Source organism: Sebastes fasciatus, chromosome 2 (genome assembly GCF_043250625.1).
Source record: "Sebastes fasciatus isolate fSebFas1 chromosome 2, fSebFas1.pri, whole genome shotgun sequence".
Lineage (NCBI taxonomy): Eukaryota > Metazoa > Chordata > Actinopteri > Perciformes > Sebastidae > Sebastes > Sebastes fasciatus.
The window spans coordinates 16,935,204-16,953,379 of NC_133796.1; the positions used below are offsets into that span (position 1 = coordinate 16,935,204).

The 18,176-nt window shown below is 39.1% G+C and overlaps 1 long non-coding RNA gene across 2 annotated transcripts in view; it reads right to left on the bottom strand.

Annotated features, from left to right (window-relative positions):
* Positions 1-15,883, bottom strand: part of LOC141753418 (uncharacterized) — a 197,896-nt gene extending 182,013 nt beyond the window's left edge. Inside the window, exons 1-3 of one of the 2 annotated variants that reach the window (XR_012590451.1) lie at positions 15,536-15,883; positions 13,330-13,568; positions 10,762-10,903 (exon numbers count right to left, since the gene is read on the bottom strand). This is a non-coding gene — a long non-coding RNA (uncharacterized LOC141753418). Of the gene's footprint in view, positions 1-10,761; positions 10,904-13,329; positions 13,569-15,535 lie in introns of those variants that run through there. The other variant, XR_012590453.1, reaches the window with a different exon arrangement.
* Between the last annotated feature and the right edge of the window lie 2,293 nt (positions 15,884-18,176).

Genomic DNA, 18,176 nt, shown 5'->3' on the forward strand with positions numbered 1-18,176 from the left:
CAATTAAATTTGTGTTAATAAACATGCTTTTTATGTTAATATAAACCATTACTGTAAAGCAATTTGGTGTCACTTCAACCTCCTTTTTCATTTGGACAGCTCATCCTACATAAACATATTGCATTCTTGCCAGCAGTTTGTTAAATTTACAATAGTGCCAGCATAAAACAGTAGCACATTATTCTTCCTGCTTTCTTCATATCCATTACCTTAATATGACTGTTGAACTGTTGTGATATTAAAGGGGATCCTTGTAATGAGAAAATCATACTATGAAGCAAATAACCATTGAGCAAATACTATAAGTCACTCTAATCCACTTAGTGCATTATTCATATCCTTATAGCTTCGGTGACGGCGTATGTGCTGCTGCAGCATTTGCAAAACTGCTATTAACCTACAGTCATTTCCAGAGAATGGGCTCACTGGTTTGTTAAGCCAACATGTCGTTTCTCTTCCATATCTCATTCTGTGTGAATGCCATTGTTTTTTTCACACCCCCCAGTCTTTTTAACAACTCTGGCTGGTCCTGTCAAATGCTCAGCTGGCTTGTATTTTCAAAGTTGTTAGACGGCCATAAATTTCAAGCCTTTCACTCAGAGCGAGGCGAGCTGTAACTCAAACAAATGCTTTGGATAATGGTGGACTGCGAATGAATCTGTCCCACTTGATAGGTTTATTTGTGGGGGACAAGGACAGAGTGCTATACTCGGATGTTTAAAAAATTATAATACACACCTTAAAAGGGACTGTATGTAAGTTTGTACACGTATAAACGTTTTTTAATCTTTTCTTTATTGAGAATGTGTGAACAGGTTGTAACCTAACCTAAAAAATGAGAGCTTCCAAAACTTTCTGGGTTTCCTCTATCAGCCTGTAGACTGCTTTTGGAATGAAGAATGCGGGTCGTTTTTTCTGGGAAAATCCATCGGATGTGACGTCATGCGCGCTCACGACTGCCTTTACTCTCTTCAGCTCTGCTACAGGGCTTACAGTGTGCAACCATAGCTAACGTTCTGTTATAAATGGAGTCCACTAACACCAACAAAGGACCAGCCCCCACCACAACTCAGACTCCAAAACAAACTCCACGGAAGCACAAAGTTATATCAAGTGAAACCCGTCTTGCAAAACAGGAATGTGGCCGACGTCGGGGGGAAACTAGAATCAACATCGGCCGGGCTTTCGATTCAAGGAGCGACCTCAGATCGGATTTGGGGATCAAAATGGACCCCGATCTAGCAAAATTACTATTGGACAGGTAAGCCAACATTACCGCCATGCATGTGAAATATATAGTGATATTGTGGTTTTAGCTGGCTAATGTTGCTAACGTTAATCAACATGATGCTGTCAATCGCGTTCAGTCTCGTGTGTGTCGCCTCGCTGTTTTGACCGCTGCACGCTCGTGTCTACGTAGTGCGAGCACACGCACGAGCAACGTCCAGGACGTTGATGGTCTTTGACTTAATGGCCACAGGTGTCACTGTTAACAAGCAATTCTGATTCTTACATAGAGCCCCGTTTAACTGAGAAAAATGAACAGTTAATGGCATGGCTGATCATAGCAAAGACAGGAAGATGACTAATTAACAGTTTCAAGTAAAGTTTCTGCGAAAATGTCACATACTAAATTAAGTTTATTTATATTTATTTAAGTATTTCCACATATTAAAGCTTCATACAGTGTTAAAGAATATTTCTGCCTGATACGCCTGCACACACACATACACACACACCCACACACTACAGCTTTAGTTGGCCAGGTTAGGGCACCAGGATGCTGATTGATTGAACAGCCTTATGTATTTACTGCATTGTTTACCAGTGTCAAATAAATCATGCTAATCTGAGCGTGCCAGTCACAGTGCAGCTGAGGCAGAGAGCAAAAGGTCTTTCTCTGATCTCTCCAAACACAAAACACATATCCAACATACACAGACACATTTGCACGCATAAGCACATGCACACGTGCAGTCAGTTGGAAAATTGTTTGGTGGTGATGTGCCATGTGTGTGTGTGGAGAGACAGACTGGTAGGGAGACAGTGAGAGAAAGCAGGGGCTGTCTGTTTAAATGCTGACAAATCCCTGACACTTAGACAGTCTGTTATCTTTCCCAACTCTCATGCAGTTTGCTTTCACATATTATCAAGTGATATTTTTTTTTTTTTATGGATGGATTCTGGAAGCGTTTGCTTGATTTGATTCACAGCAGTTTTAACAGTGAGAAATCAAATCTTTATATCCAAGAAGAAAGGTCCATTTGGTCAGGATTATCTGACACATATTGACCAACTATTTTTTAATGTGGTCAGGTTCCTCTTCTTAAAATCTCAGTGAAACAGTGAGTTAGAGCGCCTTCACTGTATCTTCTGTAATGTGACATGTAGTTCTGCATGAAATGAAATGTGAGGGTTTGTTTTCAGTTTTATCAGCTGAAATCCACTCTGATATTGCTCTGCTAGCTACCCACTGTGCAGTGTGCAGATTTATATCATGGGTGGGGTTAGCTAGGACCCCAAATTGCATCTGATTGGACGGACGACATGACAGCTCCCCAAAAGTGAAGCTAAAACATCTGGATCGCCCCCTGGTGGCTGGCTGCAGTATAGGTCATAAATCCCACCCACTCTATGTTAGCGGATGGGATATGGGCCATCTAAAAAGTCAAGGTACACGTCAGATATTTTTTTCCTAAAAATGATTTCTTTCTTTTTTGGTTTAGGTAGTTCTTATCACTCTGAAGTATGTTCAAGTGTTCATTTTCTGATGAATTTGTTTTTACTTATTTTTTGGTGCTATAAAAGGGGATGAGACTCGGCTCGGGCGGGTGTGTAGGCGGGACCTCAATACCATGGCTCCAGCCCCCCCGATCACTACTGCGCAGACTCTGGCTCCAAATGATGTCAAAATCGCAAGATTTTGTACAGTGGGAGGAAGTGGAGACACATCGTCCATCCTTATATACAATCTATGATTTTTACAGGAGGAGAGAAGAGACTATTTTTTGGACACATATTTAGAATATAACAAAAGATAAAATAACAATTAACACTGGAACAGCGTGGACATTTAATTTTAAATTAACTTGGTCTGTAATGACCAATGTTTGTGCTGCCCGGTTTCTCCACTGCTGGATAAAACAACCTTGCAGTAGCAATAAAGATTACACGACACAATTTAAGAATTCTGCATTTTAAGCCAATTTTAATCACTATAAACACCTTCTTCAATGGAATTTGCACTATTTTTGTTGTCTAGAATTTGGCAACGTGCTCCAAAAATAGCCTTTGTTTCCCTTCCCTAAAGCTAATTCAGTGGCACTTTGTTTTTTTCCCAAAATCTCAAGCCAAACATTTCATCCGTTTCACTGAGTCTTCTACAATATAGACAAGTGACTGTTGCAATATTTCAAACTTGCGTCTAAAAATATTATTTTGAAATGAGTCATATATAGTTACGCTTGTTTAAATAACCCAGACTCACTATTCTACATGATACATCACACAAATTATTATTGGCCTTCTTGACAGATCCTTAAATGACTCATCACAGGGTAAAAAAAGCTACTCAATTGGTGGTTACAGTATAAATGACACAGTGAAAACAAGCCTTTGATAGCGTTGTCTCCCCTTTGTATGTTCTCTCAGAGATTTCCTGCCGGAGTTCGTGTTTCAGAAGGCACGAAGCAAAATGGTGATTTTGTGATTTTTAATTAAGGCCGTTGGTTATGTCTCTGGCTTGATTATAACAGTGTGGCACAGCTCCGTTGTGATGGAAGAAAGAAGCAGCTCCCTCACATCGCTTCTCATTAGAGACACTCCCGGGGCCTCATCAAAGATCTCCCTCCCTCCTTTTCTGCCACTTCCCTCCCGCCCTTCTTCCATAATGCGCCGTTTTCCCTGTACACTGCTCCCTACAGCTCCAGGACATGCTTAACAAACACACCAGCAAAACACTCCTCCTGATGCTAACTTTTCACCGTTTTGCTCAAAAAAAAAAGAAAAATCCAAGCAACTCTCTTCCACTGTGAAGTTCACTCTTACTTCTTTGCCAACAAATGATGTTTTCAGTGATGAATGTTTGATCTCTAGACCATGAAACAGTATCAGGTGTTCCTTATGCTTATGTTGTTCTCGAAAAATGGGATCGGGGGGAGAGAGACATATACTCCAGGGTAGTGTTGCACAATATACAGATACTGGAAAGGTACCGCAATACCCTGCCGTTAAAAACGGTATGATACCCTGTTTTATTAGTACTGATACTTTAAGAATGACAGTTTAATATGAGCTGTGAGTTGCGTCGATGAAAGACAGCGTGGCCGTGTGTGTGTGCAGCGCTCTGCTTTAGAGGACGCCATTAGGATAGGCAGTTATAACTTTGCTGCTGGTGGGAGCAAGCGGTCAAAAAATAAACTGCAGTGATAACCAGAAGGATGGAGTCAACAAGTGAAGTTGAAAAGAAGATTAAAGCAGGTCATGAATCTCTCGACGTCAGCACAGTCTCGTTCTGAGCTGAGTGTCTCTATCAGCAGAACTCCCTTAAAAAAACAGGAATTAACAGCGTGACTCTAATTACCGGTCAAATGTACCGATAACATTAGATTCACCATCTGTTCTGAATCTGTCCAAGCATCTCCTGTAATTCGGCAAACACATGATCCACCAAAGAGCATGTGCTAAAGTATCATTTTACCGTGTTTCTCAGTAATGTGATATGGACGGAGAGGAAAAGCAGGCCGGCGAGAGTGATGCTCTTTACACTACTTTGACACAACACAGCACTTTCTACAGTTACTGATTTTAGCATCTTTTCCCTCATTAACTTCTCATAGAACTTCAAACTACAAAAAAAAAAGCCTTATTAAACGCTGTTAATTAATTAATATCAGAAGCAGAAATACTTCACTGATCCCCGGGGGAATTGCAGTTGTTCCATTTTAGAATAAAAATATATATAAACATAGAGAACTTATAAGAAAAATAGAAAGAAGAAATAAGATATGGGAGCATTATCAAAAATCAATACAAATATAAAATTAACTATCAAAGAAATCACACAAACTTAAGTATCGAGGACATCTGATTACTGCATACCATTTCATGTTTTTAATGAATACATTTTTACATTTTTAATTAATATATAAATAATTCTAACTTCCATGTTCTGTCATCTATTATTCCATTACTTTTTCACATTTTTTTTTATTTTTGCCGTGTTATCGTTTCAGTATCGGTATCGATATATTTAGGCAGGGTATCGTATCAAAGTCAGACTTTTAGTATCATGACAATACTACTCCAGGGATGGGAAAGCCTAAAACAAGTTACTTTAAGGTTGTATTAACTCAGTGTCATCGGTGTGTTTAAGGTTTTTCCCAATGATGCATTGAAAAAAGTCTTTATGGTCATAAAACAAATAATAATCTAGTTGATTATTATTTGATTATCAACAACTGTTGGCTGTATTACACAACAGACAAACGATTCTTCCTGACTCTTTCTCTCATTAGCTGTTCAATGAGACAGATTGACAAAAGCTAGGAGATACTGAATGAGAGGATTGATTTTGTTTTCTTTAGAAATTGCTCACTCCTTCCTGTTCTCTGGTTTCACCGACACTTGAAAGGTCTGGGAGGCATCAAGTAATGCCTGGTCTTTCTATTATTTACCACCTCAGTACTACTGTAGCATTACACCAGTTCCATACAGGGTTAACTGGTCTGGCTTACTGGAAAACAGTTAAACTCAATTGGAGAACCCGTTCAGTGACTTCATTAAAACCCAGAATGGGAGAAGGTACAACCAAAATACAACTTTGAATGATTTACAAAAAACAGGTGATAAATAATCAGGTTTGGGCCTTTAAATTGAAGCAATGAGCTGCAGGACCATTTACATGTATATTCTGTCTGTGTTGTGTTCATGCACACAAATTCACACACACAAACATTAACTCTTTCATTAACCAGCCACACAAACATGAACTAGCTCAGTTACCAGCTCATGAATCACGAGCTGACAGAAAGCCAGAGTTTTTCTTAGAAAGCCTTTCAAGAAAAAGCAGAAATGGTGCAGCAGGTAGAGAGGAGAAAGGAGGGAGAACAGCGAGTGGAGAAGAGTGTTTTTTTTTTTTTTTAAACAGACCTGAGTCAAGTAGTATTCAAACATTTTCAAGGTCTGATTCGTCAGTGCAAGACAGCAAACAAAATGCCACAAAGTCTTTCAAACTGAGTTTGGATTGCGGATTTTGTTGATTATCGAGAAAAACTTTCCAAAACAGGTTTAATAATAAATGCTACCTGCCAATACCATGTGACCAAAGGCTGCTTCACACTCACAATAAATGCAGATGGATGCTAGGATACGGTAGGTATTTGGAGCTGAACACAAACAGTTGACGGTCAGAATAAAGTCAATTCAGATATTAATAACTGTTTCTCTGAGCGTCCGTGGAGGTGAGAACGAGACGTGTGAACCGCATCACACATGCAAGGAGAGTTTATTTGAATAGCACCTTTCAACAACAAGGCACGTCAGAGGGTTTTACATGAGACATAAAACAAGGTATAAAAGAAACACAGAGCAATATAAAAAGACGCATATAAATAACACCTGTTGGACTCTTGGCAGTGGTTGTGACGTCATCTTGGGCTTTGGGAAACACTGGTCAACATTTTTCACCATTTTTTTATATTTTACAAACCGAAGAACTTATCCATTAATTGAGAAAATAATCGACGGATTAATCGACAATGAAAATAATCGTTAGCTGCAGCCCAACACCAGTTGCTATTACTGAGTTATCAGAGCCGCAGCTCCTCAGTGGTCAGCAGTGGACTGAAAATTCTAAATCATTATTTATATTCAACTACTGAGGCTGACAAAGTGGTCGCTCAGTTCTTTTCATTTTTTACATTCCAGAGGGACAAACTAGTGTTACGGTGAGAAAAGGTAGTTCAAGTAATATTATTTTTTATTATTCATGACTTGAGAGAGGAACATTATTTACAGTGAAACATGGCTCATGGAGAAACACCAAAGGGCTAAAGAACTGGTGCTTCATTCCTCATTCTGCAGGATATATATTTTCCCTCCTCTGACTTCTCCGAAAATATGGAAGAGAAGAAGAATCACTTCCAGGATTTCACTAGTTTCTTTTGGTTAGACTTTACACAACATAATGCGATTCTACATAAGTCTGCTCTGCCAAGGGCAAGCCCTTGTATAAACATATTGTGCAACACCTTGCCACCACCCAGCATTAAAATTTGATAAATATTGATAGCACGAATGGGAAAATCAAGAAAACTGAAAACAGAAACATAGCTGAAAGAGCCAGCAGAAGGAGATTAAGCCAGTGAATCTAATAGGGGCATTTGTTGCATACAGTAAACACCAGTATATTGGTATGGTCTTTGTGAGACAGGCCATCTCCCAATCACTGGCTTTCTAGACTCTTCTAGCTATTTTTAAGAAGGGGTTGGGAAAAAAATCAATCCACCTTTGTGCCATGATTTTTTTTTTTGCGATTTTGAAATAAATTTTTTAATGCCAGAATCAGTTTATTAGCTTAATTTGAGTCTATGCAGAGGTAGAAGGAAATTACCGCTTTTATTGTTGTAGTCTGAGTAGCGTGAGGTCATATCCGTTCTGTATCCGTCACCAAAACAACAAGCAGAAAGTAGAAAATGGCGGAGGGTCCACGTGCATACGACCTGCACCCTCAGATTTTAAATCCAAAGTGGTAAACCCTACACATACAGTAAAGTATGGAAACACAGAAAAGCACAGCTAGACATGATGGCTAAAGCTGCATGCTAACTCTGTCATGGACAGGAAACGTTATCGTTTTGCGGTAACGCGCTGTCCAGCCAGCCGTCACACTCATCTCCGTTGTCAAATCGGCTACAACTGTAGAGCACCTATATACCGAATGATGAATCCTAAAGACTTTGGTGATCCTCTGGAATTTTTTCTAGTGCCTTGGCTTTATGACCAACAAAAATAATGCCAATCACATCAGCCTCATTATAGCGGTTTTCATAAAGCAGCTAAACCGACAACTAATTTCATAGTAATAATTTATTCACTAAAAATGTATTTGTACAAGGTGGTTCAATGGGAGTAGTTCAAAATAAAAGACAATAAAAGCAAAAGCTAATTTAGACAGGGAATAAAACTCAAACTGCAGAGAAAAATAAGGATAAAATGGTCAAAAGACAAAAAAGGGACATCAAACTAGTACTAAATAAATATAAAAATGTAAAGCCCACTTAACACCAAGAAATAAGAATATACAATCAATTGTTTCCGGAGCATTTGTGTCAACTTTCACCCTCATCTCGACGTACTCGGCTACTGCCTGTGGACATTTCACAACTCATCTATGACGCATGAGCAGGCATTTAAAATGTTGTGTGTCATTCACACCTTGATGACACATGAGAGCTGTTGAGGTCACATATGAGCTGTAAGGTCTCACTACAGACATGTTAAAGTGGTCTGAGTCACATGATTTGATGTGTGAAGTGTGGTGAAACCACCCGGGAAGGGATGCTGAAGTGTTATTGTCGGCAGCCCTGCCATGCTATTTCAGATTTTGTCAAAAATAACATTTCAAAACTCAAAGAAAGAAAGAAAGACAGAGAAAGAAAGAGGGAATGCCCAAGACTACACAGAGTTTGCAGTACTTAGTGTTTTGGGAATTGTCTCAAACAATGTGGCCTAATTATCTTCCATTCGGTAGTTTGGCTATAGGGTTAGACAGAACAGGGAAATTTATTTGAAAGAGAAGGAGGGAAGTTTTGTGCAAATAGATGACAGAAAACATGGTAAGCCATCCTTTATCCACGGTCGCTCTCTCTCTCTCCCCCTCTTTGTATTCATCTTTCCATTCACAGCAAATTGCTCTGAGACTTCTAAACTCCTCCAGCAGAGCTCTCACCTGGGAACTGGCCCGGGTCTACGATCTATGCCTCATGCACTTCTAACTTTAAGTGCGTTGCCATCAGCTCAGCCAATTAAGCCTCTTGTTTCCCTGAAGTCCTGCTTCCTCCTCTAACACTAGTCATTGGAAATGAAAATAAGGCAGAAGGTTTTCCCCAGACGACAGAGGGGAATAGTCTCTTCAGGTCTGTGTCTGCTGTTGGACATATCAAGCTTCGGTTGTGTGCCTAATCTGGGGTTTAAAAAGTAAAAAATAATACAACCCTGCAGAAAACTGCAGGGGTTTCCATCATATGAGGTTAATAAATATCTTGTCAGCTATCACCGCAAAGTCTGCAGCTATCAGAAGTCTAATTATGTATAATGCCAGGCCTTGCATGGAGATGGGAACATTACAGGATACTGCTGGTGTTAACCCCTTGAAGACTAAAACCTTTACAGGTAAATTACAGTCAAGTGCTGAGGGAAGAATCAGGCGCAGCAAGCGTATTAGGCTCCAGATTTTTAATGGTGTCCTCTGAGACTAAATTGTAATCCAGAATGGGCTATTGCTTCTTCAGCTCACTGTAAAGATGTATAAAGAAACATAAATGCGTACAGCCAAATGTGTTGTATGGCACCATAAAATATGCATCTTTTATTGACCTCCACCGTGCTTCTGCAGAACTGTTGACTCAGCTGAAGAAAAGTAAGCTATATATTGAAAATAGGTCCCTCTGAGGGCTAAACATGGTAGTCTCCTTCTGTCCACAGCTGTTTTAATGTTGACCATATCCTGCTGCTTATGTGAGCTGGGAGAATTAAATGTCTCTCTGACATAATATTCTCATCTACACTCATGGTCAGTGTCCTGTTTGTACAAATATAATGGTTTGTTTACTAAAAAAAAGAGACATAAAGATATAGTTCATATACAGCCTTCAAATCAAAATTATACTTGTCCATATCTACCTGTTTTACCTCATATGTATGTTTACAGAAATATTTTTATAAGCTCATAAAATATGCAATATTATATACTGAATGAATACTCAACAGTACAGTATAGGGATGTTGATAATTAACCGTTTAAATGGTTAAAAGTAATATTAATAATTTAATTTAATTTTAATAATTTTTTTCAAAATTAACATCCCTAGTACAGTATATAAAACTAGTTCAATGTGAAATATATAAAATAAACTGCTATAGAAACCATAAACAATAACAAATCTATCAAATAATTTCTGTAGCTGTCTGTATTTGTCAATACATTCTTTAAACAAGACAAGATGTATTATTAAAAACACGAGCGCATTCAATATTTCTTTCACCATCATTAGAGCTGTTTTGATCGCAGCAGTCATGCAGAGCTCAATACTGCATAGCATCAAAGAAAGTCATTAATTTCTCATCAAATGCATAGATCGACATCAGAATTCTCAGGTAAAACCATGGAGGTGGAAATATAAGCCAGTATTTTTGGGTCTTACTTGAGTTAGTGGAGAATAAACAAGCGAATGCCTTTCATTTATTTATTTGGGTCTAAATGTATTCATTCTTTTCACTTCTTAACTGGTCAAGACAATACATAGATATATTGGAAATAAAGAGCCTAAGTCTTGTATATCTGTTGAGTATCAGTCTATGGAGCAAAACTCAAGCTCTTTGTAAATTGGTCTATGCTTATTGCACCGCGTTGCACATGGGGCTTTATTGCCTGAAGCTATTCCTAATACTAAAAAGCAATAAGCTGCTACATGGACATAATATGACCCCTCTGAATTCAGCCATGCCAAGTTTCTGCTTTCTTTGAGCTCAAACCAGTAGTAGATTTCTAAAAACATTCTTTAATTATGCATGGTATAAGAGTTACAGGTGTAAAAACAGTGTTATTCAGATAGTGATTCAGATTCAGGTAACACCATCACTCTACTTCGTGAACAGGTTGCAGCCCAGCAAAGATGTGGAACTGTAAGAACTCAGGTAAACATGTTATCACTTGGATTGTTATGTGTCTTCCAAAATTAAAATCAATCAATCAACCGGAACCACACAAATACTCACATCTCTCCAGTTTGTTATATGAACTCTACTGATGAACAGACAGTTTTTTTTTCCTTACATTCAAATGTCCATGTCGACACCTCTGTACATGTAGCAGTGAGTATATTGAGGCCCATTTCCATTCGTCAGCAATCAGCAGAACGTTTCAGCTACTTGACAAGTCACAAGCACTTTCAACGAATAAAGATTTCTGCACGAGTCGTTTTAACTAACACAGAACTCTGCGTAGTTGAAGTCAATTCTCAGTCATAATAGACGTGACTATATACATCATATTAGTAATTATCCTGAGAGAGGAGAGTCAGCTGGCTCCTTCCGTATTTCATTCCTAACAGGGCTAATGGGCAAGAAAGCCATAACAAAGAAGCAAGAGCACAACATTGACCATAATTCACAGTTATACTGTTATTTTTATCTTGCTTGTCTGTAGGAGGCCCTCACATTTACCATTATTTATAACAATTACCATTCACTTTTTTTTAATCATAGTATACAAGTTCAAAATGTTATGTGCATTATCCTGATGATATTAAATGCACTTTAGCGCATTATTTGGACTCATGTATTCACATGGAAGCATTTGACCTGCTAACAAAGAGCACTTTCAACTAAATTAAAATATTGATATTGATAAACGCACTTTTTGGAGTCACGACATGGCCATTAACACAATATATTAAAACTTCAGTTTACTTTTGTTTTTGGGGTTAAGAAGCTTTGGCTTAGACTCAGGCCCTGTTTTTGTAAATCAAGGCAAAGCATAGTCAGTGCAAGTGATAGAGAGCAGAGGATGTGGCCGTTTTGCGTGTATAGCTTTACTAGAGCACGGTAAAGTTATTAAAGCTTACCTGCTCCTCCCAACCCACCTGACTCTATAAACACACAGTTACAACAAAGGATACTGACAAACATGTCTGACAAAGATTTACAAAAAGCATCTTATGTCAAGTTGAACCATTGTAACTCTCATTTGGAGTCAAGAATGCAATGGGTTGATATGTGTGCATGCAGCATTTTGGAGATTAATCAAAGAAATAATGTATTTATCATGTATAAAGCATGTGTTTATTAAAATGTAGATATTTTGTTAAAATGAACACCTGCTCAACAATATAGAAAACTGAAAACTGAAAATGAAAGACCTGGCTACAATGTGTATGTTTTTTTTCAACATTGGATCAACATTTCCTTGATTTTAATAAAATAAGTAAAACAATGTGTTTGACAAATATTAAAATTAATTGGCTCCAATACTGGTATTATAAAAAACACATCCAACATATCCACTCATTCCCTCCCATCGCCTCCTCCCTTTGCTGTGACGTTCATTTGCTCCCTGTAATTAACTCAGCGTATCTCTGTCATGATGTAGAAATAAACCGCAATTTAGCTCTGAAGGTAATTTAAGCGTGTGTGTGTGGCGGGGTAATGGTACAACAAACGATATCAAGAGGTTAATAGGAAGAGAATTAAAAGTGAGATTAGACACTGATTAGCTCGTATAGTGCGGTAGATGAAGAGGAGAGGGAAGAAAAGGAAATGAGAGCCGGGAAGAAGAATAGAAAGGAAGGAAGGATAGACGTTTAACTGAGGTAAGGACTGGAGATGAGAGGAGACATGTGGAGCAAAGAGATGAGTCTAGACGAAAGCAAAGACGGTTGTAACTTATGCAAGTGGAATATTTGTAGCTGTAAAATCTTTGCCTGGGTAGGCAGTGACCAATGTGACATATGGATATCCCTACATTACACATGGTAAAAATATAGTCTAAAATATAGTCTACATTAGTAGTAGACATTACAAGTTTTAGTAGAAGAAATACAACACAAGCACGCACACAATGAGCGTCTGGTGACGGCGCACAAGGGTAAAGAAAGAGAGAGAAATCTTGGTGTCAGTCAACCAGTAGAAAACTGCGTATTCACTCCTATAAAATACGCAAAAGCGCAACGATAACCACACAATGAGAGTCTGGCGACGGCGCACCAGGATAAAGAATAGAGAGAAACATTGGTGTCAGCGCACCAGAAGCCTAAAATCAGACAGCATAAACCAATAGATGGGTTTGAGAAAGTCAAATAAATAAATTATATATATATTAGGGCCATACCAAATATAATTTGTTTTGCATTCAAAGCTTCTGAGATTTCTTAATGAAGCTTTGAAGGTGGGAGGTATAGGGTTTCTTTAAGTTTTTAATAATAATAATAATTAGAATGTCAACATTATGAATGAAGCTTCAAACTATTTGGTATTATTTCTGTAAGTACAGCCCTACTATATATTCATTTATTCATTTTATTGGGGTTTTTTTTAAAAGAAAGAACTTACTTTTTTTTGTAGACAAAGTGCACCTATCCATCTGGACAAAGATGTTTTGTTGTAAAAGTCCTCCATGTATTCTTCCTTTTCAATGGAAATATGAACCTAGGATGAAAGCCTGTTCTGCTCCATTCTGTTATGGCTGTAGGTCTTTATGTGCTTTAACCCTGGAGAGGTCCTCGCCACAGAAGGTAGTCAAGACCAGCTTAGTTTTGTGGCCTCCGGTACATAGTCCTGCAGATCATTGTCTGTCAAAAACAGTAAGCAGTCATTCCTTGGACTGTTTCTTAACAGTGTAATCCAAGCAAATCAGGCTTTAATCTAATCAGATCAAATCATTTCGCACATCTGAACAATAGCCTGTTCAATTTGTTATCATCAAGTTTCCCAAAAAGGCTTCTTTTAACTAACTTGCGCTGCTCCCAAAACCGCTGATTTGAGCCCCATTTGTGATATCCGTGGCCTCATCCACTTCCACTGCAACGACGAATGCTGCTTGTACTTATCATTCATATATGACTCCCGAAAACCTCTCTGGCTTCAATTAAATCATCCTGGATCCGATCTGATGTTCTGGTAAACACAGTGGAGGAATGTGTGGCTAACTGGTCAGTGTATCTTTTGGTCATTCGATTTTCCTTTCACAGACGGATATTAAAAAACAAAAAAATTAGTTGTTATTTGATTTTCGTTTTAAAATACAAAAAATATATATATATAGAAATACAAGTGTTTTTTCTTTATTGGGGTCAAAAAGGGATGAACTAAACTTAAAAAAACAGGTTGATTTTAATTTTCTATTTCTAAAAACAAAAAATAAAATCATTAGAAGACAGAGACGAAAAAACGCCTTTTTTTCATCTTCTGCGACCGGAAGTTGCCATTTACAAAGTAAGAGCGCGTAAAAGGACAGTGCTATATGAGAGAAAAAGGTGATTGACATGGATCAGTATGTAGTTTTTTGAAACATTAAAGGGACTGTTTGTAACATCTTACACATATAAATCAACCGGGTGGGTGTCCCATGCGAGCTCGCATATGCACGCTAGCGTGTGGCTACGCTGTTCAGACAAGACTCCAACATAAACTACACTGAAGCACCAAAGTTATATCTAGTGAAGCCCGGCTTGCAAAACAGTGTTGGGGGCGGTCGGAGGCCGCGGGGGAAGGAAGCTTTGGTCTGCAGAGCCGGAGTCTCTGCTCCTCTGCTCCTCTACCTGCTTGCCTTCACTCAGCTCGCTCCACCTCACGTGCATGCGCGCTCACTCCACACTGCAGAAGAGTTAGTAGCTCTAAGAATATCTAGTGAATGTACAGTGGATGTTTGTGCAGAAATAAATGCTGCAGCTCCTCCAGACCACCAGAGGTTTTCTGTGTCTTGTGAAGTGACGGGGCACCGCAGCGAGAAACATTATCGTCTCCAACCGGGTGCCAGTGTCTTCCCTGTTCCCTCTGGCCGCGGTCGGGAGATGAAGCAGGAAAAGCCAACACTATGATCAGCATCGATTCATGGAGAGACCTTCGTCTGGTCAGCTAACATTACTGCCCAAGCAGGTGAAATATAGAGTGATATTGTGGTTTTAGCTGAAGTGTGTCGCCTCACTGATTTAAGCGATGCTCGTTTATGTCTATGTAGAGCGAGCACAAGCGTGAGCCCGAAGCTGACTATCGTTGACTTAACGGCCACAGGTGTCGCTGTTAACAAGCATTTCTGATTCTTACAAACAGTCCCTTTAAGAGTGTTTCTCAGGGTAGAAGACATGTCACAGCACCGTCCTCATAAGCGCTCTTACTTTGTAAATGGCAACTTAAGGTCGCAGAATATGAAAAAACGGGGCGTTTTTTCGTCTCCATCTTCTAGTGATTTTTTTTTTTTTTTTTAGAAATAGAAAATGAAAATCAACCCGTTTTTTAAGTTTAGTTCATCCCTTTTTGACCCTGATGAAGAAAAACGTCTTGAATTTCAATATTATTTTTGTATTTTAAAACGAAAATCAATCAACCAATCTTTTTTTTGTTCTTTAATATCCGTTTTTTTAAAGGAAAATCTAATGACCAAAAGATACACTGACCCTAACTTGTCATCTTTTTTCTGCCAACATATGCAACAGTTCAACATCATTTCCACGACAGAGCTAACGGTACTGAGGCTAGCTCTTGCATAGAAAAGTGTCACATCGATGAAGCATTTATAAAAGTTCCCTGTTTTCTTTACCTTTACATTTTGCTTCGGCAGAGCTCTTGGTAAACTGTCCAGGTCACAGTATCCCGCCTCATCCACCTGCTGTCGCTGCTGGAGGAGAAGAGTAACCATGGAGAGAAACAAGGTTGCTAAGGTAACCACATAAAGTTAACTAGTCCTTTTAGTCCCACTCTGTTTGAAAGGTCCCTGTAGCAGGTCGGGTTTTGTTTACCATTAGCGACCACAGCTAATTTTTTCTTCATGAGTCAGTGTTGAGCATGTTTTAAAGTTAGAAATATCCAAGCTGACAGCAGCCATTAAGCTAGCCGAGCGAGCTGCTAGCTGCTAGTCTACGAAGGTCGCCGAGTGGCGCCGAGCAGAGCCGAGAGCGAGTGGATGACGTCACGTGACGTTCTTCTTCTTTTTTTCTTTTTTTTTTTCTCAGAACTTTATTTCAACAAAAGACATGTACAAAAAAGTATAGGGAATACAAAGAAAAGGCACAAAAAAAAGAAACTACATTTGGTGTAGCTGTATTGTTGTCCGGGTGGAAACAGTAGAGCTTAATAAACGCTGTACAGTGCCATAAACAGGTTCTGATAACGAAAAGGAAAAAAGGTGTGAACATTTTCAATGAGAAACGGTAGTCTCTCAGGGAAATCGGGAGGGTTGGCAAGTATGCATGGGCCACTTACAGCCCAATATGATCTCAAGTGAGCTGGACCAGTAAAACCATTACATAATAACTTATAAATAAAAACACCTCAAAATGTTCCCTTTTTTTAGTGTAAAGAAGTAAAAGTACATTCTGAAAACATTGATGAACAGTTCTCAGTTGTCCTTACAAGTTCTTGTATTTTTCGCCTTGATGAGTCTGATAGTGGCGCCGAATATTATATTCCTTGAGCACTGAAAGGTGCTGTGAACACACCAAGCACACTAACTTCCCATTTAACTCGTGGGATCAATAATATCCAGCATAGAGCCTGCTACTCTTATTAGGACAGCGCAACCCTCAGTGGACAAATAGGAATAGCAGAAGGCCTACATTTTATTAAAAAATTGTAATTAATGACTCCACTGCAATATTCACACTTTGCAAAGTCATCCAGTGGGCCCGATTGGACCCTTTGGCGGGCCGCTTCTGGCCCTCAAGCTGTATGTCTGACACCCCTGCTCTACACTAACCCTGTGTTGTTGAAAAAGGAAAAAAGTGCCATCCTGGCAACTTCTATTCCTGCTCCTTCTGTTTCCATTATTCCAACCAGATCCCATTCCTCTCCAGCCGCTCTGACTTTATCATGCAATCTTTGTCTTTCTGCTTTATACCATGTTACAGTGCAAGAAAACATGTTCAACATTTTCTTTAACTCCACAGTTTTAACACTTGTCACTGTTCCTTTTCCACAGCACAAACATAGGCTGCGTTCCTTCAGTACGTACTGCAGCTGCCCTTGCAATGTACTGTTGCATGCAGTATGCACGCAATTAGGATGTCCTTTGTCACAGATGTGGCGGACACGGATGTTGTAATTCCACGGTTTGGCCAATAAGCGGTTACCACTTTGCTGCAAAGCCAGGCGCTCTCCCAGGGGGCTTTGACCTCAGCGCTCATGGCCTTGAACTTTCTACATTCAGCTGCATTCAGGTCAGGAAAGGTATTTTTAGTAGCAAATGGCAAAAGGAGCACGCTATACTATTCTGACTAGTTTTACTGGAGTATGCGTAATCCTGATACAAATTATGAATAATGGAAATTTTTAATAAAATAAATAAATACAATCCATAAAATAATGAATTATGAATAAAGAAGAAATAATCAATAAATACAACTATCTTGTAATCATTTATTTTTTAGCTTTGGTGAAGCACTGCCTTCCCCGACCACACATCACTGATTTATAGGCAATAAAACCAAGCTCAGTTGTGTCACATTTGTCTGGTAAGCAGAAATTCTTGAGTTCAGGGAAGTGTTGGAGATAAAGGAGGTTACATTTACAACCAGATGGTGTTGAGGGTCTAAGGCTGAGACCATTAATGTGCAACGCAAACTGGTACCTGTAAGCACTTGTTCTTTGTCTGTATGGCACAAAAGTTGTTGCAGTTGTAAAGAACTACATTACTCCTAAGTGCACTCACACACATTTCTTCCAAGTGTCCCCCTATACCTCTGTGTATACGTACTGAGAGCATGCTGTAGGTCTGAGTCCTCTTCATTTTCTGTTTCATCCTAATGGAGACCACTTTCTCCTCCTCATGTCCACCAGTGAGATGCAGAATGAGATCAAATGAATCCCACCGAGCAACGGTCCAGCTGAGGCTCTCTCAGGCTGACTTGAGCTCAGATTTGTCAGCGTGAGCTCTGATGAAGTCTCCATTAACTGTGGCTGAGTAGTGGTAAGTTTATTAGTAAAGGGGCTGAAGGTAATTGACAAAATAAATGAAGTAAAAGAGATGAAGGGCTCTATTTTCATGCTGGCAAAAGGGCGGTAGAAATTCAAATGCGGTAAATTGCCAATTTTTTTTGTCTGCTTGTGCCAGTTTTGGTAATTTAGCTCGGAACAAACCTGTGGTGAAGCTGTGTCAATGAACGAGGTGCAACTGGATTTTGGTTTTCATTTTGGTCATTCATATCTTAGTGGGAACGAAGGTGGTCTGTTCTATGTTCATGTAT